The sequence below is a fragment of the Coturnix japonica genome, chromosome 5 (genome assembly GCF_001577835.2).
Source record: "Coturnix japonica isolate 7356 chromosome 5, Coturnix japonica 2.1, whole genome shotgun sequence".
Classification (NCBI taxonomy): domain Eukaryota; kingdom Metazoa; phylum Chordata; class Aves; order Galliformes; family Phasianidae; genus Coturnix; species Coturnix japonica.
This window is the reverse complement of record NC_029520.1, coordinates 35,841,541-35,869,062: the sequence shown is the minus strand read 5'-3', so window position 1 is coordinate 35,869,062 and position 27,522 is coordinate 35,841,541. Positions and strand designations below refer to the sequence as shown.

The window sequence follows — 27,522 nt, the reverse complement described above, 5'->3', positions numbered from 1 at the left end:
AAATTAACTACAGCAAATATAGTTTAACAGCAAGATAAGGAGTAAAAAACATCCTAAGACAGCATGCATATAGACTGTGTACTTGCAGTCCTTCAGACAACACAAAATCACAACTACAACTTTCAGAAGACTTTCCACAGGAACAGGAAAAAGTCGGTCGTTATTCCACCTACATTTTGCCTTCTGCAATTGCTCTCCACCTCAACAGGCGCCCTCTGTGTGCTAAACTGGAACACTCTTCAACCAGTCAGCCTAGTGTCAAATTTCTAGTAAAAAAAAAATACATTAAATCCCTTGAAAACACAAGTACAGTGAACATTCAGTTTCCTCTAGAAAATCTCCTTAGAGATGCAGTCTCCAGTGGATAAAGGCCAAAGTACACCTGTGACATTAACTTGGTGCATCTTCCTTTTTGACCCTTAGATGAAATACAAACCTCTGTCTGAGACTACCCAAAGAGTGTGACTTTACCCCAAGGGAGGGCAGACTCCTACAGCTGACTTCACATGCACACAAGTTCTCTACATGGCTGAACTGGCACCAAGAAGAACTTTGTGGATCTTCAGATGCAAGACAGTATATAAAAACTGCATAAAACAAATACTTATCATCTATAAATACATACAGGCACATTTTTCCTCTCCATAGAGCAGAGACTCCCACTACAAAGTGTCTTGCAACATGTCAGACATATTGACAAAGCAAGCAGGTTTGTTTTTTTCCCTGCTCTGTATTGCAAGGCCATGTTCTTTGTTCCTACTCCTCTGATATTTATCCCTTCCTTTCTTCTCCATATTCTGCCTCAAGCCATAGGCTTGTCTGCTGTCTCTTCATATTGGAAACATGCAAGCTTGTTTGGTTTAAAAGGTCAATCACAGCTTGTTTATACTCAGTCTTTCTCAAAAATCTCTTACTACAAGCTAGGAAAAACACTGGAGAAAAGCCAGTGCTGGATGGAGGAGTATGCCTATAACCCAGGTATCATATCAGGGGCATAGAAACACTAAAGACACTGTGACTTACCAAGACATCATCCAACAGCTGAGAGGGTTTGTGACTTGCTCCATGTTCTTGGCCAACAGCAAATAAACTCATTTAATTCAGCTTATAACAAAAAATGCTTAAACCATGTACAGTTACCTTGCATTCATCATAAATAACAGCATCAAACCATCAGACAAACTGATACCCCATATGTTAATCCAAAGTGACTGTGTCACAGAGTTTAACCCTTGAACATCAGGAAAAGGGTTAAAACAACGCCAGTTTTACAGAAGAGGAATGGGTAGAGCTATCAAGGCTTATGCTTCCATTATCAAGAGTCATAACAGAGGCCTTGGCATTTTAAAGCTGTTCTGTGATTAGTTTGAAGGCCTTTTTCTTAATGCATTAAAAAAAATCAACATAAAGTTTGAAAATGTATGTCATCAATGGGATGTTCTACTTCTTAGTTCAATGGCAACAACTCCCTTTCAAAATAAACTGGTCTCAGCGTGTGGTACTGTTACTTTATTCTACCCAGGTTAGCAATGCTGAGCTGTGTGTCATAAGCTCTTTATAGATTACAGAAAATTGGAATTTAGCAATCAGAAGTTGCCCAGAGTTGGAGATCCTGCTCCTCGCTTGCTTTGCCAACAGATACCTTGTGTAGCCACAAATGATCCACCACATCTTTCAACTTAAAGAAGAAAATGTTTGCAGTTGCTTCCTCTTTCCTAGGCCTGTCAGGGTATCTGCCATTGTAGAACCATGTATTTTTGTGTAGACAGTTCATGGCACTACTAAGGCTGTGCCTCAGGTACTATGAGTGAGAACACAAACCACTTCTCATAGCTAGGTACCAGCAGTAAAAAATCCATCAGGAATCAGAGTAAATACCCACTTGTGTTGCATACACACCACAGAATACTTCATATCCACACTTCTGTGCTCCCAGAGCAGCTTGTTCCTATTGCACAGCCATCCATCCTGGTACCTCAATGACCTTAACTTAAAACCTAACTAAACCAAAGTAAGTCCCTGTCAATTCAAAGACTGAAAATGAGGTTTACTTTTAACTAAGCTTCACAGAGACTGGCTCTTGGTATGTTATTTCCAACATTTATTGATGGCCTTTCATAACTCAATTAGAGGCTCCATACTGCTCTGTCACTTCAGTTACAAGGTCATCTGTAACCACTGAAAATAAGGTAACTTAAGAGGGACCGGAGCAGAACCTCCCCCTCCAAAATCTTTCTCCACCTGTGTAGTCTGGGCTGAAATACAGCACTGAGTAGCTGCTCAGTAGTGCAGGCTTCAGCTGACACCCACACACCAGTGAGAAGCAGCGCTCCTCTCTGTGAACCAGCATGTTCATTCCAAAAAAGAGAAAAAAAAAATCCCCAAGAAAACTACTACAGTTACATTTTTCTTCTGTGTGAAAAAGTGCAAGTCCCTGTCCTGTATAATCAGAGACAGCCTCGGAGCAAACACCCACATAGCACCCTGCTGCTATTCATTACTCGCTCCAGCAGCTCACAATGAAATCCCCAGAGATATTTTATAGCCTTCTTGTAACTCTACGCGTCTGTTTGAAGAGACCCCAAACAGCCGCACACAGAGGCTCCTGTCACACACTACTAGATATCTGAGAGCTTGGTCTCTGTGAAATATCAAAGAGACGCTACTCATACCTGATCTCCTAAGAGACAAAAAAAGGACCAAAAAGAAAAAAAATCAGTGACCTCTTAGCTCATGTCACATGGTGAAATACAACTGTGTACAAACTGAACATGCCTGCAGAGGGTATTGATGTATTTATTGCACAAGATATATTTGGAAATTTCAGTGAGGCGTATGATATCTGGAAATTTGGTTTCAGGAGCTAAATAGCAGCCTATAACAGTTAAAAAACTAAAACAAACCAAGAGGTGTTCGAAGAAGCAGCAGAGAGACATTCATTACTTCATCAACACAACAGGAAAAGCCAGAAGTTACAGCTCCAGCAGATGACAGATCCTCCCTAGATTTCTTCTTTTTCTCATACACAGATAAAGTGTAGAGGGTCTAGCTTTTGTTGGAATAAGAAAGTGATGTTAACCACAGAATTAAAGGAGAAATAAACTAATATTTATCTTTACTCGGGACAGAAGCAATTTTAATTGGCCTAAGTAAGGCTAGAAATTCCTTTTTATCCATTTTTATTTATTTATTTTTAATCAGCTACTTAAGGCAGGGGATACTTTACAAAGGTACTAATGAGTTCTGAAAATGGAATTTTGAGCAGCTCTTTCTTCCTGAAATTTAATCAGGACATTTCCCAACGACAAGTTTATCTCCTCAGTATTCAGCTGAGATCAGCAGCACCCCAAGGATGCCAATTCTACAGCAGGTGCAAACTGACACAGAAATACACTCTTCATCACCAGTCCAGAAGCCTCTTCTTCTGGTTCAGATCAGTCCTCTGTGTCCTTTTTCAAAGATTTTGATTGTAGATAAAGACATAAAATCTGGTTAACTCTTTTAGCTTTACAATATCACGTCATTAAATGTCATCTCAGTTTCCACTGCTGTCAATTTATGCCACAGCCCTTCGGGACTGTGTTCTTGCACTTTCTATTCAGTCTGTCCCAGATGTGTACTACAGGCTACAGCATTTTTGAGCTATCCACCTTACCTGTGTACACACACTCTGGAATGATATGAATATTACATGCAGCAGCACTTGCAGCAAGCAGTACGTTAAGTCCTATATTTTTAATGCCACTTTTAGTATGCCTATAAAAAGACTCTATGCAAAAGATTGGATTATGTATTTTTGCACTGTCTGGGAATAGGATACGAGTGAGAGATGTGGCAAGTGGGAATGATCCCATCCAGGTGCAGCAGCCTTTGGCAACCGGCACTTACAGAGAATGCTGTAAAACATATCTTCCTACAGGCACCACAGCTAGTTAAACCCATAGGATTTTTACATCTCAGAAGGTTTCCAACAGGCTATCGCATAAAAAGTGCTGGTGAATGCTATCCCTTGCAGTGAGTGGATTACATGCTGCTCTTCAATTTCTCTGTATCCACTCAAAAATGTGACAATTTCACATCTCATAGTGAGCTCTCCCACAGCTCATAACAGAGGGCCAGAAGGAAGAGAAATGTCTGTCAGACACTTTTATCAACATTTGATGATATTTGGAGCCTTCTCTCGTATTTTTTCTTACCTCTTATGAACTAAATTAAGGCACAAGGACCCATTAGAGCTTTGTAAGTGTCTCACTTTCTTTCACATCACTCCTGTTTCTGTACCTCAGCTTTGGCCTGGAGAGACTTCCCCAGCAGCAAGAGAATATTTAACCTCTATGATCTTTACAATGTTTGATTTCCTTGAGATAGCAAATGTACAAAACAAGCAGGACTGGGAGCACTTTAAAACAAGGATAACTCAGATTACTGCAAGGCTTTTTTTTTTCCTTGGCATCATTTGCCAAGAGAGACATTCCTAGAGCAGACAGCATTTTCTAACGCTGCTTCCCCCAAATAACAGAGAAACTTACCAGGTAATTAGGTGATTAAAACAGAGAGCCTGACTCACAGTGAGAGATGAATCAATAAGTGACCTTGGAACCACTGATCAATGATTACTTTTTTAATAAATGATTATTTTCCTGTGTCAGCTGGGACTTCTTCCCTCACCTATAGCATCAACATTAACCTTTGCCACACAGGGATTAAAGGAGATGACACTATAGAGAACTGTCAAGCAAGATGCCAGCAAGAGAACAAATGGCAGAACAGAGGCTCAACTGAAGGAAACTCACTCTTTCTCTTTAATGGTTAGCTGATGTTGCTCAGTTTCATCACCACCATTCCATCCTCTGTTTGATGTACACAAACTCTGAGATTTCAGGTTGGTCAGAGAAAGAAGACAGGCAGGTTAAGGGTTAAGAAGGTTAGGAATTGAGGGATAGCCAGTGAAGGCTGATGGAGCAAGGTGAGACATAACATTGCCATAACAACATGAATATATTGGCCACAGCACCACAAGAAAAATCAAATTCTACAATTCCAAAGCAAGCAGTGATGATCCACAGTTTCCAGACCTTTAACTGATGGCAGGCACAACCCTGAATTCTTTCTATTTCACTGGCTGGCTCCATCCCAAAACACTTCTGCCTCTATACATGCCAACCTGTTTGACTTCAAGGCATTTGCTTCTCCTGAGTGGACTCCATCAGTCACGTCAATCTGCAAGAGTTATTTGGTGAGAAGGGGAAAAAAGCCCCGTAGGGAAAGGAACAGCTTATCAAGTGTACTGTGCCTGGGACCTGGGTTCAGTCTTAACCCAGATCTCCTGGTATGAAGTGTGCACTAATCAGATGAGCCCTCTGGCACATTGCCCACAGGAAAAAAAGACCATCTGGAAAGAGTTTTTAAAACCTTAAACAGGTAAGCATGATATGGGAATAGGAAAAGCTCAGCATTTGGCAGGGAAGCAGCTGCTTTCTGTTTTTAAGGGTGGTACCCTCCAGTATGGCTTCTGCTATGATGGCTCTGCTAGGTTCTCCATACACTTCTTTAGTTTATATGTCTCACAGGAGCTGCAGGGAGGATAATATGTTTCCTTCTCACAAGGTCTGACTTCATTACTCCCTGTATATGTTGCACCATGGTCCCCAGTGAGGCAAAACGACCCTGTCTTGGACAAGTGCCATGAAGCCAATTGCCACTTGAGCCTCAGAGAAAGAATGAAACATACTGCAGGTGGCTCAGCCCTTAGTAAAAAGAAGCATTCAGCTAAAGGGAGTAACGTGGAAATCAGAGAACACATCAATAAGAAGCCTCTAGCTCAGCCTCATACATCTTGTGCATGTATGATTCATTGCCATCCGTGACAACAGCAGACACCCAAGTATTGCTCAGACAAATCTGAAGCATCTCCCCACACTATTAGAGAAAGTGGGGACGCAGTCTGCTGAAGCCCCACCTCACTAGACATTTCCAATGCAAAAGCAGCTTCACTGTGGACAAAGAGGTATACTTTGATCCTCCTTCTCTGGGATAGTAAGTTGGTAATTTTTTTAAGCCACCAGCTTAGTATGTCCATCAAAAACTTTGTCCTTGTTGGAATACCATGAATGCCTGCCATCTCCACAGGAGAGAACCATTCTACCCATGTTGCTTCATACTGTTTCTGTCCACATAATAATACAGGAAAGAGTCTGGAAGAAATAGGAGGGGGATGAAAAGAAACCGTTCCTACACAGAATCAGAGAAGAAAGATAAGAGTACTGGTTACCAGCAGCACAGATCTGAATTGTTAAGGTGAGGATTGGGAGCCTCACCAACCACTCAGCACAAAAAGAACCCACTGGATATGACAAAGCTCTCGCAACTGAAGAAGAGAGTAGGCTCTCAAGTTTTTCCATAGCTTTGCATCAAGAACACTTTACTTGATCTCATAGGCCTCGCTTCCAACATACCTGTCTGCTCACTGGTGTCTCCAAAGACTCAATCTGCACATGAAAACTGCTCTGCACACTCAACTTCCTCTCCTCTCTCATCAGAAGAGAGAGGCAAGGGATCACAGTATTAAACAGATCATGTATTTTAAACATAATACATTGTTGCAGACTGAGAAAATTGATGATACACACCACTTCCATGTCACTCCATTTTTTGTGCTTCCCTGCTGTACTCAGAAAAGTTGTTAGGCACTACTTCACAGTTCCCAACAAGCAAGTCTCAGCAGCCTTGTCAGAGCCAGGAAACAGAGCCAGCTGTGGCAATACCAGCTCTCCAAGAGACCTTTCACTGCCATACTGAGACAAAACAGTGGTTCCACAGGACAGTACCAGCCTATACCTCTGCATGCAGAGAAGCAGGAAGGGGTGAAGATAAATAATTACAGATTCTAATCTCACTCCAGTCATTTGATGGATGGTATGCTTTTCCATTCATTCATACATCCTCATTTTGTCCTTCCAGACATAAGCTGCACACCAAGTCCTTCCCAGGTACTTGGTCAGACCAATATTTGTAGAGATTGGAGAGCAGAGAGAAGGAACATCATTCTCTTATCCCACACAAACTTGCTCCCTCCTTCCATTTCTCCATTCCATATTCTTCACTTCCTGCAACCCTCTGTGTAGCTGATTCACATCTTACTCCTTCCTATGAACTATTAGCTTGTCCTATAAATCTGTGGTCCAAAATTGTACAGTTCCTCAAACCACAGACCCAGATCTTGAGACACAGCAATACAACTGAGTGAAACCAAGGCAACTGATCACCATTTCATTAAAAATTGGCATAATGGGGTTCTTCATTAGCAAACCTTTAAAAACAAGTGAAAATGTCTAAATTTTAGCATCTTACACTGTGAGAGAAGTTGTGGATGCCCCATCACTGAAGGTTTTCAAGGCCAGGTCTGATGGGGTCTGTTTCCAGTCTGTGATTTCCAGCATATTTAAAACAAAAACACACAAAGCTTTCATGCTCTTTGTCTTGGATCCCAAACCAAATAGTGAGTGGCAAATTATATTCCATTAAAGGACACCAATTAAAGATAATCATGCTTCCATTTGAATACTTTTTATCTGGCATTGTTACAAGCGACATCTAAGATTAACAGAACTGAAGGATTAGAAGGAAAAATGCCTTTCACCTAAATGCTTACTCCATGAGTCTGACAGCATTCCATGTCAAGTCAGTTTCACTGTTTCTGCAATAAGCAGCCAGCTCCCCTGTTAGTTGAGCTGGATTAGACTCATATAAATAGGAAAAGAAAAATACATATGGAAATGTAACTGCAGAAAGTCAAATATTAGCAAGAGAGCCCAAGGAGAGCATTTCTTTTTTTTTCAGCTGAGTAAAATGAAGCTGCTGGGTACTCCTTAAACAACACACATGCAGAAAATCCTCTGCTTCAAATAAACACACATTTCCCATCAGGCACAAAAACATATTCAACATTCAACAGACAGTGTCAATATTGGCAATGGCCTCTTTTATTCTAATTTCAGTAAAGTGAGCGAGCTGTTTTTTCATGTAGTCTACCCTAGAAACATGAAATGCCTATGATTCACACTGCAACCTACCTCTCCAGTCACACAGTTGATGGGAAGGCACACTGAATGTTTTGTAGGTTTTTGTTTTGGGGTTTTTATCATCAAAGAATAAAAACATTAAAAGCATTGTGGATTTTTTGGTATTTTGTTCCTCCTCAAAAGTAGTCATGTCACTCAATGTTTCCCTTCTGCATTTCCCCACGCTTCCCCCACTTCCAGCCCACTGCCTGGCACTCTTCCCTTCTCAGACTTTGTCTCCTTCCCCGCCGTGCTCCTTCGGGACACCCACTTCAGTGCTGCCTCCTGGCTCTCCATGCTGAGCTGACTGGACTCATGTGCAACTGCCAGTGGGGTCAGCACAGAGAGGTAGCTGTTACGTGTATACTCCATATATCAGAAAGCTGCCTTTTGTGCTCTCAATTCATTCTGTTCATTTGAAACTCTTTCTATAGTCCTTCACCCTCCCTTCTTCCTTACATCTCCTACTTCCCTATATCTTTTTCCCTCAGCCAAAGCTTGGTAATTTTCTTCATGTTTCTCTCTTAAAACTTCCCATTTCTTTCCCATTCTCCACCTAATTCCTTGGGCTTATTTTGTTACCAGACTGTGCTTTTAGTGCCAGCCATGTCTCCAGTACCTCTACCACTGTATCACTTGTTAGACCCTTCAGTTTTCCCCAGCTGCTCATTTGGAGTCCCAGCACTGTCAGTTCTCAATCAAACAGACAGCAAATCCACTCCCTTCAAAAAGCACTCTCCTTCACATTCACTATGAATTGAAGGCTCCTATAGGAAGCAATCACCATTTTCACAGGGGTGCATCATGATGCATCAGTGTTAAGAGGGTGGCTTACTAAGAACTGATTAGAAGAGATGAGCAATGCTTTGATAATCAAGGCTGAATCTACGTGAGGTTAAGACAAAGGTTTGGGTTGTCCGATATGGAGGAAGTTATCCCTAGAAACTTAAGAGAAAAAGAGACTCAGCTGAGATACTTAGGCCATGGACAGCGCTAACCAAGAAATTTTCCAAGGCAAGAGGAGTCAAACCAGTTATCTGCAGCAACAGTTTACCTCTTCAGGGTTCAAACTGCACACAGGCAACAAGCAACTGCATAAAGCAACTTTCTGGAAACTTAAGGAAGCTAAGAGCAACAGGTCAGTGGTACAGCATTCAGAGCACTACAATTTCCACCTGGAAAATGAGAGAAGTTCCGTAGGCTGAATGACGTGGTACAGCTGCAACAAAGACACAGACAATCCCCAAGTAGTGAGGTGGGATATAGCCTTTCAAATTTTAAGGCAGAACCCTGTCTGACAAAGTTGTTTGCACTGACCTGTTGCTCCCTTGCAGCACAGGAAGGTTGCCTTTAGCATCACTGCATTACTGCAGTTTGCTCCTTGACATGACTCTCTGCCCAGCCAGACACAAATGCAGGTGGCACAGGAGAATGAACATGCAGGCAGCTGTGATTGAAAACTCTGAAAGTCTAAGGTCTCTACAAATACCTCAGTTAAAAGCAAAGGCAGCCTCCTGGATCGATTATGCATGCACGCCACTGAAAATACAGGCAGCTAAAGTACCAGAGCCCTGCTGGATAATTTATAGGCTGTTGTTAGTATTCACAGAGTGGTGGGCAGAGTTCAAAGGAACGAGGTGGGGAATAGAAGTTTGAGCCTTATGAAAACACTGTCACAGCCAGCATGAGCCTCTGCTCTGTAGAGGGCTCTGCTTGTGCTAGGTACAGGCAGAAGCCAGCAGACATCAGCACAGCAGGAGCTGATAAGTGCCATCCTGGCACAGGGGCAAAGCATCCAGGCAGCATGCAGAACCAGAGAGCACTAATGTGCAAACTGTGTGTGTCTGAGCACGTGGCTGCTTAGATATTTGGAGAGTACAAGTCAGCTGTGCGGCAAACAGCCTGTGACTCTTTCCCCACAGTCCTTCCTCGCTATCCCTTTGATTCTCCTACCTGCCATACCTCGTGTTTTGTGGGCTACTTCTGCCATAAACACCAGGCTGGGAGTAACTGAGGACCTTCAGATGTCTTTTTTACTGAATGGTTTCACCAGGTTTTGAAGCCAGGATTTCAGAGGAAAAAATAATCATACTAAGCCACTTAAAACATGAGCTCTGTTCAGGTGAGCCTGAGTTTTTCAGTTTCACCACTGCTTGAGCCTCTTAGCCATCAAGTTATCGAAGAGAAAGACGGAAAGACAGTGAGGTCACCAATTTACCAAGCCCCATGTCTACTCACTTTGGAGATTACACACAACACCAACAGCATTAGCATAAGTACTGGGTTGTTGCTTTCAGCAAAATGTAAAGCAAAGCCTCCCTTGCCTGTTTTCTCTCTCTGCAAGGCTCCTGTAAAACCAGAGCTTGCAAGCAGACATACAGGGGCACTCTGCATGCTGTTACTATTCACGAACAACTACCTAGCACAGTCACAGGAGTACAAGAGAAGGCATCATGCAAACAGATAAAAGAGTTTGGCCAATTTTATACCAGCACCTGTACTTCCAGGAGCTACCTTTATATTCCACTCTCACATCACCTCTCCACAGCACCCAGCATACTCCTCTTCAACCTTACACATCTCCCAAGAGCCTTGTCGGAAGGTACAAGTAATGACCTGATCTGTAAACTTTTCTAAATGAAGCTCCCTAGCCTTTGCAACACACATCTGAACTGAGAAGGCGCACAGGAATTTGGTATCACACGTTGTGCCACTTCAGAGACACTGGTCACTTGTAATAAAAACCTTTTGTTCTACATTTGGACAGCACCAAACAAAATTCAATCCTAGAGTATGACCCAGGATTATGGCAGTATAATTAAATAGATAACAGTCACTTAAACTAGCCTCCACTCCATAAGGGTTCAAATAAAACATCTGGGTTTTTTTGTTGGTTTGTTTTGTGGGGTTTTTTTTGTTTTGTTTTGGTTTGGTTTTGTTTTTGTTTTTTAATCTCTGTGGAGTCTGGAGGACTAGAATTGACCAAGGGATGTTCTTTTAATCATTAGAGTCAATTTTTAATTATTATTATTATTATTTTAAACAAAGAAGCTGCATCTTTATTCTTATGAGCACTGGCATGGACTCTCAGTGTAGTATCAGCCAAAGCATTAAATGCAATGTGTAACTTGATTAGATATTTCAGGTGGATATTCAAAAGAAATGTTATTAGAAGTTGAAGGATAAACATACATGGTGAACAGCACAGAATTTTGAAGACTGGCAGCATCTGCTGATAAGTTTGACAACCATTAACTTACAGAACAGTTTGGGATAGAATCTCAAATCAATCCTAAGATGAAGAGCACACAAAATGTGATTAAATAAATCAGTCCATTGTCTACGATTTTCAACAAAGAGAATTTAAACTCCTTCTATTGAATCTGAGACCCATTTTAGAGATAAGAAATAAGAGATAGCAATTTGCTCTTGTCACAAAACAACTCAATCGCAGAACAAAAATAAAGGTTTCTGCCTCCTGCCCCCTCCATTTGATTGTTTACCTCTGACAGCACAAAGAGTGGAGGCTTTGGGGAAAGAAAAAAAAAAAAAGGAAAAAAAAAAAAGAAAGAAAGAAAAAAGAATAGCTGTATTTAAATGCATGAAAAAAAATCTGGACAGCATCTGGAAAAAAAAAAGGGGCAGTGGGGGAGAGCTACAGAGCAGGCAGAAAAGACTTGTGCGGAAATAGAGAGATTTAATGTGTTTAACATGCAGAGAGACAAAAATTACAAAGAACAACCAAATCTGAAATGACATATAAATCAGTTTACAAACAGAACCATTTTCCCAGTACAATTATGGTGACAGAATAATCACTGGAGAGCTTTAAGAAATCATTCGCTGAGCACTTACATGGGATAATCTAGTGAGGGGACCCAAGAGACCTGGTTGATCTTCAAGAACAACCTCCTCATAGCACAAGAACATCAGAATCGATGTGCAGGAAGCCAAGCGGGTGTGGAAAGAAGCAGGTGGCTGAATGGAAAACTCCTGATGGAGATCAAGCATAAAAGGAAGAAAATGGAAGGTGAAAGTGGGGGTGGGCTCTCCAGAAGTAGAATTAAACTCTGCCTTGACATAGCAGGATGAAAACCAGGAAAGCTTGAAACTGCATGAAAATTCACAAGATGTGAAAGGTGACAAGGACTTTGAAAAGCAGCCTCACAGCAAGAGGAAGACTATGCAAACTACGGGCCCAGAGATGAATGGGACAAGGTACTGTAATCACAGAGGGCACAGAAAATACTTAGGTCCTCAATGCTAGGGTCTTTACTTATGGTATCTGTTCTCAGCCTACCTGTTCCACATGTCCATTGGAATTATCCAGGGGAACAGAAACACTATCTGCAACAGAGGAAGACTTACTTATGAACCGCTTAAGCAAACACAGCTTACTCTGTTCCCTGGGACCAGACAAAATGTCCCAGACAAAGCAAGGGATTCAAGAACAGCTGGTGTCCTTCTCTGTCTTGTATGAGAGTTCATAGTGATTGAAAGAGACTGCTGATGACTGAAAAAGGTTAATATCACACCTCTGCTCATGAGTCCCTGAAACCATAACAGCAGTCCCTGGAAAGACTGTGCAGCAGATCCTCTGGGAACGAGGCACAGGAATAGCCAAAAGACAACCGGGAATGACCAGGAGTTTATCTAAGGAAAACTCAGGCTGACTGCCTTGTGATTAAATGAATGGCTTGGTGAAGAAACAGCTTTTGAAACAGCTTCCAACAGGATACTAGTAAACTACATAGAGATGGCTGGAATCAGATGAGCATATTGCAAAGCATGTGGAAAAAATGACCAGACCACTGAACTCAAACGCCAGCGGTACAACAATCCAGAGGTAACCCAGTAGTAATGATGTTCCTCAGGTGGTCTTTGCTGAACTTTTCTATTTTGTCACTGTCATCTTTGTACTGCACTGTATTGTGCTGCATAAGTGGAAATAATCCCACACTATGACATACTGTGTGTGCTCTTGCCAACATAGTTCAGTATATAATTAGTTTTTACCACTGCAAGAATCATCATGATGGGTAGGGGCTGGAGCATGATAGGCAAAAAGGGTGGGAGAGGTGTGCTCATTCAGCTCAAGATTTGGTCCCCATTCTCCTTACTTTTCAGGTCTAAATCTGAAAAATCTACACATAGCTGTGTAGAGCTATGTGTAGACCACCATTATCTAAGAGAGCATGAAAGACCAACAGAAACATGGAGATATGATTCTAGAGCCAAAATATACAGAGTTTTTAATTTCTTAAATTCTTGTTTTACATAGAAGTCTACAGTAGAGCCAGGAACAAACCCCAAAATAGTCCAACTCTCTTTTCCATAAAAGCTTGCCTCATAAATGTGTTCTAGCACTAAAGGTCCCATAGTTTTGCAGTTTGTCTGTACTGGAGGGTACCTGGCAATCAATTCACCCACAGAAAGTTAAATAAAACTCAATTGGACAATTAAAATTGTCTAAAACTTGAAGTTTTAACTAGTCATTGTGACATAAAACACGCCACTACGAGGAAAGCCAAAGTGGAAGGGAATGGGGTATTGCAACACAGTTAATATAGTAAAACCTCTGTAACATGCCTCATGTCGGCATCCTATGTAATGATAACACGTTGCACAAGAAAGGACAAAAACATCACAGCGTTACACGGAACTCACCTCAAAGTTACCCACGTCTATCCTACATTTTCTGGCCCTTGAGGAACCACTCAAAACAGCCAATGGAAGGGGCAGAGCTCTTACAGCCAAGCAAGCCCAAGCTCTCCAGGCAGTGCAGTACAGCCTTACAACTGGAACTGCCACTCTTTGTACAAACAGTTCAGAGCCCTCCATGTTTTTGGGCAACCTTGCACTCACTAATGTACAGCACCTACATGTACTACGTGATATAACCTACGTGTACTCCTATGAATGGCATTAGATGTTTTTTGCATTACCTTGGTAGCACTTTGGCCAACAGTGCTCTTGCTCTGTGCCATTTACTTTGCATACTCATCCTGCTGAGAACCTGAGACATTTTTCTCAGCATCCTTTTGAACACTCAGCATCACCATCATACTCACTGTCTTATTCTCTTTTATAACAATATACATATATATATATATACACATACATACATGTATATATATGTATATATGTGCAACCACCTCCTTTTCATTTAAAACCTTCACTAGTCACTTCATTGATGGACCAGTATGTCTCCCTACCTCCATCAGAAGGATGATGGGAAGTTTTGGGACAGAAAAACTTCATCAAGTAAGAAGTAAGCTGTTTAAAGACAGCAGATGGAAGACGCACAGACACAAACTCCAAAGCAAGGGCCGCAGCTTGAATTATTATTGTAATCCTTTGCCACATGCCTACATAAAACTTGACAACAGCTAAGCTGTCAACATGCTATCATACCACCCATTCTGCTGACCAATCTTTGTTTTTCTGCACTCCCCCAGTTATCTGTGTCCATCTGTTGTCTCTTGTCTCATTATTAGCTTGCTAGCTCTTCGGGGCAGGGAACATTTTTTGCCCTGTGTTTGATCCTGGACTGTGTAGGTGCTACCACAATAGGCAGGGATAATAATAACAAAAATAATTAGGTTATGTCTCACTAACTCCTTGGATTTGAATGTTTCCCTCCTAACTTCACAGTAGGGTTCACAAGTAATTATTACTTCATGCAATATGGAGCCTCATAAACAAATAGCTACACCCCAGCCTATCTCTGACCATTTCATCAGTCACCCCACTTCATGCCTGCATGGACTGAGCTCTCCATGTGCTTCAAATGGTGAGTGTGTGTGTGTGTGAAATCAGCTCCAGAGGAAAATACTGGCCTTGTTGTATAGCAGGACTAATGCCCTGTATATAACCCTTGGATAGATTTTCCCTGGACAGAACAATGTTCCTACACACAAACTATTGCCTCCTACTGTTATGTGTCAACCCTGACTCACTTCTACTGCCAAGAAGTAGAGGATAATTTCTTCATCCTCCACTCTGAAAATGGCAAGAACCTGCAGTTACAACTTCTTTAAAGGCAGAAAGAGGTTATATCATGAACTTCACACACACACGGTAGTCAATTCCAGTGTTGCCCTTGTTCAACAAGTATATATTCCTGGATGTTCTGCTCTTTGAGATTTGTAGAGGAACTGGATCTCTGCATTGGATTTGCTCAGAAATTCACCCTTGGGCCTGATTAGTGACTGTTCACATAAATTCAAGATGTAGGGAAAAAAAAAAAAAAAAAAAAGTAAGAAAGACACAACATAATGTCTTGAATTGTTTTCCAGTAGGCACTGAGGAGGCTTTTCTAAGCCCTCGGGGAGTTAGAACAGTAGCCTCTCTGGAAGTACCATCAGCCCCTTTCACAAGTACTGAAAATCCACATCTTTACTGGACAAGGCTTTAGGGTCCCTTATCTCCAACCATCAGAATCTAACACACCTTCCAGCAATACCTAACGCACACTACTCTGCTTTTGGTAACTGGAAGAACAGTTCATTCCACAGATGAAAATCCTGTGCCTTTGTTCAATGTATTTCATGGAAAAGCACAGAAAAATCGTTTTTCAGAGATGACAAAACACTAAAAACCTGAAGCGGATAGGAATATAGGAATTGTAACAAAACAAACTAGATAAAATCTGGCAGTTCTGTGTCTCACCTGCTCTTAAAGCTTCCTGTGACAGAAGCACCACAGCCTCTCTCAGAAGTTATTTTCATGCTTACCTATCCAGTCACAAAGCTTTTCTTAGTATCCATCTCCACATCTTCCTTGTCGTAATTTAAGCTCATTACTCTCATCCCATCCTCATTTGACACAGAGAACAATTAGTCATTGTCTCTTTTAAAACAAGATTTCAAATACTGGAAGTCTTTTCATGTCCTTTGTCATTCTTCTCACCTGTAGACTAAACCAACTGAGTTCTGGGATCTTCTTCTCACAGGTGACACTCGCTGCTCTGGGTACCTTCTCATCTCCTTCCACCATTTCTGGGTTTGCTGCTCATGTTGGACACAGTGTTTGGCTGTCGCTTCAGCTGTGGCTGCTAGAGTAGAAAAACTACCGCCTGTGTGCTACACGTGACATTTCTGTTAAATATACCCTGAAATGAGATTTGCTTTTTTGCAGTGTCACCACACTGTTGACTCACATTCTGTCTCTGACTCACTGTAGTGCCTCCCAGATCCTTTTCTGCAGTACCGTTGCCTGGCTTGTTATTCCCCATTTTGCATGTAGGCATTGGATTTCACCTTCCCATGCACAGTACTTTTCGTTTGTCTTCAGTGTATTTCTCCTTACTGAATTCAGACCGTTTTCCAGTTTATCAGGTATATGGCCAATGCTGTGCCAAGATCAACTTCCTGCTTTGTGTTACACATGGGGAAACAGAGAGCAAGGAAGAACTGTATTCACACAAACTTCTTAAAGGAGTAATTAAGAGAGTTATTGCCTTATAAAAAGCTTATCAATTTGTCACTCCCTTTTCACTCTGCATTTCTATGCAATACACCATGGTCTTATTAAGCAAACAGCAGCTCACTGAAGCCTTATAAAATGCATTTATTCAATAGAATTATAATCCACCGTCAAAAAGGACTGCAATATCCCAAGCACTACATCACTCTGACCCAAGTGGGAATCAAACAGAGCTTCTAGCAATGTATCAGTGTATTAACTAGGCCATATCAACCAACAAGAAGGACAAAGGAAATATATATATATAATATATATGCATTGTGGTCCACTGTTGTTAGATACACTGTCAAATATGTATTTGATTAATGACTTGTATGAAAATACATGGGGAATCAATTTGTTTCCTTGTGTTTTCCCACAAAACTCTTTGGCTCCCAGAGATGAAGCTGGTATTCTAAATGTATCTGCCTCAAATTCTGTTGTATCAAGCCCTCTTTCAAAGCACTGCATGAGCTAGCCAGACAAACCAGCAGATTTTTATTCTGGAGCTTCAACACAAGCATATAGAGTTCTGTAAGAAGGCAGATCCTGCCACAGAATTCCTACATTCCCCTTTTCCATGCCCTATCTAAAGCTTTTTTCAGTAGTGCCCAGGGATAGAACAAGAGCCAATAGGTACAAACTAGAACACAGGAGGTTCTGTCTGAATGTAACAAAACTCCATTACTGTGAGATTAGCGGAATACAGGAAAAAGTTGCTAAGAACATTTGTGCTCTCTCCCTCCTTGAAGATATTCAAAAGCCATCTAGCCACGGTCATCTGCTCTAGGTGACCCTGTTTGAGCAGTGGCATTGGACAAGATAACCTCCAGAGATCTTTTCCGACTTCCACTATTCTTTGGGTTTCACCAGTCATCAACAAGTCAAATATCTTCCTGAAAAATAGATTCTCTGTAGTTTAAGTCTGTTCCTCATGCTACAAAGGAAACTCCTGTAATCTGATACTGAGGAATGGTACAGAAGGAAATTCAGCAGCCAACAAGAATTCCTTCTTAGGGTAATTCTGCTATTTTGATTATTGTATAAACTGATAAAGATCTTTGCAAGAACACTTTAATTCAGACTTCTGGTATGCTCAGAAAGGTCAGACAGGTTATTCCCTCCTTTCTATTACTTCCCAGAACTGCTGAAGACAGAAAGCCCGGTGGTCAAAATAATTCAAATTGTTTAATGCCACACAAATGTACTGATCACATCAGCTGAAAGATTTATTGCACATATGATCTCAAACTAAACCAAGGACTCATCTTCCTTACAACACCCTAGCACAAGGAAAAAAGGGAAGGAGTGCAGCATGTCCATCCATTATGTCTTCCAGCCTAAACAGAAGAGACTTCAGCCAAGTAAAGGAGGGAGATATCATAATCTTGTCTCACCTTTCATTGTTCCGAAGACCAGAAGAGAAAACGTTAAATATGCACATCACAATTTTATACCTGTATTCAGTAACTGATTACAACAGAAACAAATGAAGGTCAGTTGAGCTACTATATATCTGGAAGGAAGGAGAGCAAGCACACCAGTAGGACTGGTCCTTTAACTTGCACCACAGCTTAATTCACCCAGAGATACAACACTAACTACAAGAGTAGAAAAGAGAGCGTCAAACTGATCACAAAGCTTCTTGAGTGATAACATTCCCTGAGGGATTCTAAACTTTAGGTGAGCAGGTTTTTTTTGCAGCCCCTCTGTTGCTTCCCTCCATGACTGGTCACAAAGACAGCTGACAGAAGGTCCTTCCACACATCCCTTACCAGATCCCATTCCTCCTTGCTCCATTTAGTTTCTGCAGTTCAAGCAGATTCCTTTCTTTTCATGAAATCAATGTTTAATTAACACATTACTGGCAGAAAAAAATAAAAAAATATAAAAAATTTTAAAAAAAAAAAAGAGAGAAGAAAAAAAAAGGAGGGGCTGCAACAGCAGACTGAAATGAAGCCAGCACCTCCCTACTCTGCAAATGCAGCCAGCCCCATCAAACAGTTACCCTGTTGGAGAGCTCTTCCTCACTCAGCTGCCAGCAAACATCATCCTTTTCCTTGTTTACCTTCCTTTGCATCCCCATGGGACTCTTCCGCTCCTTAGAGGTGGTACACAACAGCAGAAAATACAGGCTCATATTGCAGAATTGCATTGCTCATATTGTAGATGGAGAGAGCAGCAAGTGCACTCTGGGTAGCCTTACACTATGGTCAGCACCCCACCTTTAAGCTTGCCATCCCTGGTGGAGCAGGGATTCCCCTGATGCCTTCCCCTCACTAAACACAGCAATAGGAGATGTGCAGTTGGTGTGGGACAGTAAGCTTTGCCATGAGCTCCCAGGGTCAAATTCACCAACAGATTCTGGGACTACACAGTTACATGTACCCAAAGGCAGCAGAAAGACTACTGGCAGCTTCAAGGGATTTACATCATGCCTCCTCCCCTCACCTCCTCCCAGCTTCATCAATTATTATTCTAGCCCATTCTTTGGCTCTCATCCGGCTGCTGGGAGGTACTTGGATGTAGGGGATGCTGCAGCATTGTCAAGGGCATTGTCTGGCAGGCTCTGGGCACCCTTCCCGCTGAGCACCCAGTCACCCTCATGACAGGGTTGGTACAGCAGGCAAGATATAAGAGTACCAATGAACTCCAGGGCTGCCCTGCCCTAGTTATAAAAAAGACATCGGGATCTTTGAAAGAGTCTACTATCCCAGCACTGCCATTCCCAGGATCCAAAGCTTCTAGTGTTAATTAGTTCCTGTGATGTGATGGATGACAAGCGGCAGGGCCAGGAATGACACAGGCAGATTGTGTTCAAAATAAGCCATCCCTCACCATCAAGGGCAAAGGAAAGGAATCTGGAGAGGACAGGAGCTAAGCACACCGCTGAGAGATGACAGGTATGCTGACAGATGCCCCCTCATCCCTGATATTCTCTTCCCATCACCCCAGATCACTCTTTCTGCCAGCAGACAAGAAATAGGCAGGGGAACATGCCTGGGGGAGAACTTGGGCACAGGGATGTGAGAGGTAAGGGGAAAGCTCCGAGAACTGGGGAAGTTAGGCAGATGAAGGGCTAACTCCCTCTGTGGCAAGGGGCTACATTTCAGACAGAGCTGAGTTCCTGCTAGCTGCAGGCACATCTCCAGCACCCTCTGCAAAGTCTTGGTGCAATGCCTGCAGCAACTGGGGTCCCAAGAGGCTGCATTCTTCAGCCCAGACAGAGGGCTCTGCCAAGCTGGCTGCATGGTGTGCTTTTTCCAGCTGCTGTCCACAGAACTTATACTGAGCCTTTTTCTGTGAATGACAAGAGGCACTGCATCTCCACCTTTCCTTAAGAAAGAACCCAGGATCTTCCAATACCACTGACATTTCCCCACTAGGAGTTCAACAGCCCAACTTCTCAAGCATAATGCTAAGAAGATACCACATATAATTTCTAATAGACTTCAGTAAAACCATACGCAGGTTAGCCAAGCTCAAATTTATGACTTTTCCTTGCCAAATAATACAAACTGGTACAAATACAGAGTGCTAAAGGTGCCATTCCTCTGCCCACAACAAGAGAAATGGGAGAACTTTACTATGCTGTCTTTCTACAGTCCTGTCTAGTTCTGGATGATTGGATCAATGGCAAGAGTTCAAAACATCACCTTTGATGCTCCAAGTCCTTTATACATTTAAACTGTCTCAGTTTATGCCTATGCAAGGAGAAACCAGAGGAAAGAAAAAGCAAATCACCTGTCTCAAGATTATATAGTGTGCTGGTTTCAAGAATGCAACAATCCTACTAGCATCTTGGTTTCAAAAACACTAAATAGTCCCCTCTCCATCTGCTGTATGAATTAAGAGCTGACTTTGCTAGATTGACAGATTCTGCTATTAACTAGAAGAGAAAGATGAAGGAGAAAGACAGCTGATAAAAGTTTCCAAAGTCTAACCAAAATTTGGATAACTTCTGGCTCCAGCTACATTGGCAACAGTGACAAAATAAAACCTATCTCCTTATTGTTCTGCTGGGGGCAGGGGCATGTCTTTTGAATTACTGTCAGAGATTATTACTTATCCTGGTTTTGGTCATCACAAAGTTCCTGGCTCAGTCATTTTGTTCTCGGCCATATGACTATGCGTCCTCATTCTTGAGGAGAAGAAAAAGGAAAACTTAGCAAGGGAGTAAAATACAAGCTGCTTCTCTTTAGACAAACTGGAGCATTGGATGAAGATGCAGAAGACAAAAGCAAGAAATTCAGTAGATCCACTGAAATACCACTACTGCTACACCAAGAAAGGGATTGCATTTTCCTTCCCAGGAATGTACTAGACAAGAGCCAGACCTCGTGTATTTTTAAGATATCCTCTAGGGTGACACTTTGAATCTGGCCCTAACGCGGAGAGAAAAAGAGTTGTCTGATGCCTTGATAACTGGCTCAAAAGAGGGAAAAGTAAGGAAGTCACCTACCCATTTCCTTTTTACTCAGAAACTTAGGTCTTAAAATACACTATTACTACCACCACAAATTACCTCTGGCACCACTGCTCACCTTCTCAGTGCTCTGCTAGAATTGAATTCTTCTCACATCTCTAGGGTGCAAACCACTCAGGATCAGGAGTTAATTCCACCACTAAGTGAAGTTCACCCTGCACCACCAGCTATGCAAGCTCAAGGACTGACAGAGAAACACAGTAGACAAAACTCACTTTGGAGTCATTGAGATTCACCTACTGTAATGTTTTTTTCCAATCTTCCCTATCCCTGCTAATAAATAGCAAATACCTGAGTCAGTGGGAAACAGAGGAACCATAAGACCAGGGCCCACCCTTGTCCAACAGGATAGCAAGGTGGCAAACCCAGGTGAGCGCTGTTTAGCCAGCCACTGCATCATCTTCATACAAGAACCATGCTCACCCCAAAGCACACGGGCACCACAACAAGGATTCTGAAGTGGCTGAGGAAAGAGCAGGGCAGGGAGAGACCAAAAGCAGCTCCTGCTGAGGATAGGCAGCCAAGGGGGCGTGGCAGAATATGCCATCTCTTTGGCGTTACCCACCACAACAGCAGTAAACAGGCACAGCCTACCCCATTGTCCTGACCCTGGTTTACCATTATACCCGAAGGTCAGACAGAAAGGATTAAAGCAGAAGGCAAACAGTAGCCCTGGATAGACCTAGTCGTTGGGCTTTTGCTATTGCTCCATGAAGTGGAAAGATCCAGAAAGGTGAAGACCTGTGAGCAAGCACAGCCACATGCAGGAGAAGAGAAGCAGCGACTAGTAGAGCACCGGGAGCCTTCTTCCTGTGGCCACCCTCTGCTGAGCTTGCAAGCAGACCACAACCCAGTGGGGAAGGTCTCCACACCCGAGGAGGAAGGTGCCAAGTAGATCTGCAAGCCTCACTCCCCACCCTACACATCCAAGGTTTGCTGGGACCTTCTTCTTGCTCCTACGGGCAGAAAGGAAGGAAAGGAGGGAGGAAAAAAAGGATTATTGTCTTCCTTTCTTTTTCCCACCCTTTTCCCTTCTTCCATGCATACCTAAAAAGCCATGTTCCTCCTGTACATCCTATAACAGAAACATAAGCAGCTTCCCCTTCTTTCAATTCACCACTCTCCATCAGGGACTGCACAGAAATGGCGATGTTCCTGTATCGTCTGGATCAACGGCACGGACAAGCTCAAGGAGGACAAGGGAGGCTGGCATGGGAGGACGAGGCAGGAGGCTTTGTTTGTTGCTGGTTCCACCCCCTCTTTCCATCGCAATGCCCTCCAGCTCGGACACGTGAGGAGGCGGTGGGAAGGGAGGGGGCCAGGGGTGCCTATGAATTTAGTTCCCCCCGTCAAGGGGACAGCTCACTCCCCCAAAGCACGCCTGGCTCTGCTAGAGCTCCCTGGAGTAACCTTTATTCCAGTGTGTCGCAAGCATGTATTTCACGGATGGTTACACTGAATCATTATCACCAGACGTTCATTTGACCAAAATAATGTTATTAGCATCGTCAGGTCCATTCTCCCCCATCTCTCCCTCCCTCCCCAGTACATACGTGCTGCCTCTAAGCCCCGGGTCCCTTCCATCCACACAAGGCACACCCCTCCCCGGCACAAAATCTCATGATGTGTGACACAATGTCCTGGAAAAGAGAGCGGCGAGATGGGCAGGCGGAATGGATGGACGTGCCTTTGGCATTTAATGTGCTCCCAACGCTCTGCCAATGTTTATCAGCCATACACACACACACACACAAAGGCATGCACGCAAAAAATCGGGATTAAATCACGGCCCATCCTAGGTACGTGACCACAGGCACCTGAATGTGTGCACGTGTGCCCAAGCTGTGGTCACAGTCCTGCTGGTCTCCCAAATCTGCGTGGCATGAAGCAAAGGTCATCGTGCCACTGTTGTGATGCACTAAAAACCACCGCAGAGCCATCAGGATGTAACACAGAATTTTCTCGTCAAGGGACAAGAAACCTTCAGAGGGGTGGGGGCTGGGAGGAGAAAAGCGGGCGTGCGGATGGGGGGATGGAGGGAAATGGCAGAAAATGGGGAGGAAAATGAAGAATACAAAGCTCCACTTCGCTAATCCAAGATAGACAATCCATCCCTTCCCCCTCTCTATGCCCTCCCTCCCCCTGAAATGTTGGTGCAGATGGATTTCTGTATCTTGGTTTTGCAGCAGTGGGTCTAATGACTCCTATACCAAACCCCCTCGCTATCATAACCCCTCCCACTATTTTTTTTTTAGACTGGGCTGAAGAATAATGTGTTTTTAGAGATAATGGGTTTTATAAAAAGAAAGAAAAAAGGACGCAACGCAGACATTATGTGAGTAGGCTGCTCCCCGCATCACCCCCATCTTCTCCCAACCGCATATTCCGATTTCTCCCCCTCCCGTCTTTCTCCAGCCTTCCCCATCGGCTCCCCCAAGGAAAGGAAAAAAAAAAAAAACCCACAACGCGATCTGGGGAGCCGATCTCAAAATCCTAAGCACTAATCCGCTTGAATTTGTTCTTCCCCTTATATAAGCAGCAGCACGTCAACATGTTCAGTGGAAAGGCAGCGTAAAATGAGGCCAGGCTACAGCCATGGAATGGGGCTGATATCGGCAGATATCGCGTCTATCGAGAAGCCGTTCCCACCAGGACGATGAAAGCAAGTGTTGGGCTTTCAGCCCCTTATCTTCGCTTATTTATTTGTCTATCTCTCAATGCTCGCTCTCATTTTATTTCATTTCATTTTAGTTTCACTCTACTTCGTTTTCTAAAGGACGAAAGTGAAATAAATAATTAAAAGGCAGAGACATACCCCACTGGAAGGTGCCCGAATGCTCCAGAAAGAGAATCCTCACCTCCTAACTTCTTTTTCTTTTTCCTTTTTTTATTTTTCTATATATTTTTAAAAATAAATTTACACAGTCCTGTTGCTCCCGCTATCCCCAAATATCCAACATCCCCATCTACTACGCCCTGCTCCCAAAAACCAGACACTTTCTTAGAGAGAGAGACAAATGTTTAGGAAGCTGACAAAGACCGAAAAAGAAACCGATAGAAAAATGGAAAATGAGCTCTACAATAGCCAAGTTTGCTCAATGGATAAAAGCACGCCCAGTCCAAAACCAACAGCAATAATCTCTGCGATGTCCTTCCCCCAAAACAAGATTCACCCTCAGATAAACTTGCCCAACTTAACACCGATGACCATTTTAACTTAAACCAACAACAAACGTAACACCCTCCTGGCTCACGCTACAATAAATAACCGACTGTGTCGCCCCGGCAAACAAAACCCTTTGGGATGAATTTTTCCCCCACCTACCCAAAATCTCTCTCAGACTTTTTGCAGCTTTAGGTATGAGTTCGCCCCCTCGATAGCAGCCCCTCAAAAAATGCCATCAGCAGAGAGCGGTGAGCGGCCGCATCAATGCCCACCGCTTCGGGAGGGCTGCGTGCTCACCACAGAACAATTGCGTGCAGGAAAAAAATACAGGAGGAACAATTAATGTTTAAAAAAATAATAATAATTTTTCAAAACTAGCTTCAATGAAGCGTTGAACTGTTTGACCACAGAAAGGTAAAAAGAGCTTGAAAAAGCAGAAGGTTCAAAGTATCCTTTTTAAAAACAATTTGGTGATTTTAGCCCGGGTTTCTTCTCCCCGGTGCTTTGGTTTTTCTGCCACTGATCTCACACCTCATCTTTTTTATTGTTTCCTTTGAGATGGGGGGAAAAAATGAGATTTTTTTGTTTGTTTGTTTGAAAAATTTGTTTTTAGAAAAGACATCCTCGGAGAGACCTGCTTAAATACGTTATTTCCTAGCTACAAAGGACTGCAATTAAAAGAAATTTAAAGAGTAAGCAAAAGGCAAGTCACCTGCAAAGCACCAGAGTCGGTGCCCTTAGGTAGGAGAATTACATCACTCCCTGACTGCTCGATGTCCTCTTTTAAATTATAAAGCAGGTGATTTTTATTTTTATTTTTTGACAGGGAAAAAAAATGGGGAAAAAAAGAAAAAAGAAAGAAAAAAGTGGGTATTCCACATATATCTCGCACGAAGAAAGCATTGAACCAACCTTTAAGGTCACTCACTGCCTGAAAACCCACAGCAGCAGCTCACGGTGGAAGTTTTCAGGCAAGACGGCTACTAAATCATTAATACAAACAAATGGAAGGCGGGGAGGAAAGGCGCTACTGTAATAGATCCGAAGACTTGGAGGAGCAAAAAAATATTAAAGCAAAAAAAATAAAACTTTCATCTTCAGCCTCTCTTCGTTTCTCATTAATAATTTTTCGGAAAAGAAATCCTTAAGCTTTAGTCAAGCAAGAGGCTCTCTCTGAGCGTCTCGCTGCCGTAATTCAGCGTAGTGCCGCCTTCTTTTTCACGAGGCCCCCCCGTTTTTCACTCCGAAGAGCCCCGCCGCGAGAAGAGCGGTCACCCAAAAAGTCGGGCAGGGCAGCTGGGGCCGGAGCGTCCCGGGGCCGGGGTATCCAGGCAGCTCCCAGCCCCGCCGGGGCGGCCGGGAAGGAAAAAGCCGGTCCCCGGCACTTCTCTTAGGGGGACAGCGGGAACCCGCCCGTGGAGCTGCCGGCCGGGCAGCTCCCGCTGTGCCGTGCCGAGCCGAGACGCCCCCCGCCCCCTCTCACCTCCGCAGCCGGGCGGCCGCCGGCCGCCGCGCCAAGTCGCGACTCGCCTCCGCTGCGGGGCAGGGGGCTCCAGCGTGGCCCCAGGCGCGGAGGCTCGGGGGGTCACGGGGAGGCTGGGCTGGGCTGGCCGCGCAGAGCCGAGCCGAGCCGAGACGTGCGAACCGCGGGCGGCCGCGGGCGGAGCTGCGCAAGGCTGAGCGCGCCGCGGTGCCGGAGCAGCCCGAGCCCCGCGCACGCCGCCGCCGCCCCCTGCCGCCGCGCCCGGTCCGGCCCCGCCCGGCCCCGGCTTTTAAAGAGACCGCGGGTCCGCGCCCCGGCACGGCTCCGGCAGAAGCCGCCGCTCCCTGCGCGTCCCGTGGCGGCGCGGACGCCTCCTCCGGGACGGGGCTGCACGACCCACCTCCGTGGTCCCTGCGCTTCGGCGCCGTCGCTCCCACGCCGACTACGGTGGGGGATTTCCATCCCCCGGCCCCGGTGAGGGAACGCGACCTGTTCGCCGGCACGCACTGACTGAGCCGTCCCAGGGCAGGAGGTAAGGCGCACCTCGACCGCTTACTTCCGTCATACCCCCTAGAATCCTTAAAGTTCATCCCTTAAAGATTTTTCTTCCAGCTCGGAGTTATTCCAAAGTTCCTTGACACATCGTACTCATTTATGCAGTACCCCGTACACAGTTCATTTAACCGACTCCCAGATTATCCGATTAACTTTCTCAAACTCTTTACCCATTCATCCACTCCTGAAGCAGAGAAAAGGGCACCACCTGATACCACGAACAGCACAAGGGTCAGAATTATTCAAAGTGTACATGTATCAATTGATTGCTGTTTTATCATTAACACTTGGCACAGTAAACAAGCTCATTCAGAGTACCTTCTGTAGGGAGCATCTCTGGGAAGTTTCTGAGTGCACTATTGCATTGAAAGTCCATCTCAAAGAAGCACGTGGGAACACCAGGCATACAAAGAGCACGCATAAGCCAAAAAAAGACCCAGCCTTTGGGCCCTTCTCTCAAGCTCCTGGTATTTTGTAATGTTTGTGAAGGATGCTCGTCGTGCAAAGCCAGACACTAAGAATTTCACTTGCCTGTAGTGCAGGCTGCAAAGCTGGTTGTCTTTCTTTCTCTTTCACATCACTACATAAAGGTTTTTGCCCTTTTCAGTACTTTGAATAGCAGAGAGCCTACTCACGGCACTTGGTAAATAATAATTATTTTATACAAAGGTATGCATCACTTTGTCCACTATTGAAATGAAGCAGTGCCTGAGGTGTGCAATAGCAACACAGAAACACTAAAAATCACGCTTTCAAGTAGCATTAGGAGTCCCCAGAGAAGCTCCTCTAGAAAACACAGTCCTCCACAGCTCCTAATAAATTCAGATACATGCACAGAGAGGCTAATGGGGACCTATTTCAGGGAAGCGGCAACAGCCCAGTAGAGAGGCATCTACCAGACTCAAAAATCAGAGTCCCTAGAGCAAGAATTTATCCCGTTATGTCTGCACCAATGCAGGTTATTGTTGGTTTCCTGTTTTAAATGGACAGCATCACAGTGAGAATCATCAATCCCTCCTCAGGGCATGAGATTAGATCCTAGTCTCAATTACTGTGAAGAAAATCAGGTATTGCCTTATTTACTTCAAGAGTTAACTTCAGATTTAAAACGCACAACTGGCAATAAAATCTGGCTTCTGTACCTCTCTGCCCCTGCTGATAGCTCCAGCAGTCCTGCATCTTGTAGCTTATGGTTTATCAAAGTAATGATTTGATGAGGCAGTCATCCGAGACTGCACCATCTCTGGCCCTTTACTCTCCAAACTCTTCTAAGACCACATGTGTCCCTGCATCAGAACCTCGTCTG

The 27,522-nt window shown here is 43.7% G+C and overlaps 1 protein-coding gene across 1 annotated transcript in view; it reads right to left on the bottom strand.

The window, feature by feature from the left end:
• The window catches only part of NRXN3 (neurexin 3), an 887,537-nt gene extending 861,670 nt beyond the window's left edge, over window positions 1-25,867 (bottom strand). Inside the window, exon 1 of the mRNA XM_032445108.1 lies at window positions 25,662-25,867. The gene's annotated coding sequence lies outside the window, so the exon portion shown is untranslated. The remainder of the gene's footprint in view (window positions 1-25,661) is intronic.
• Between the last annotated feature and the right edge of the window lie 1,655 nt (window positions 25,868-27,522).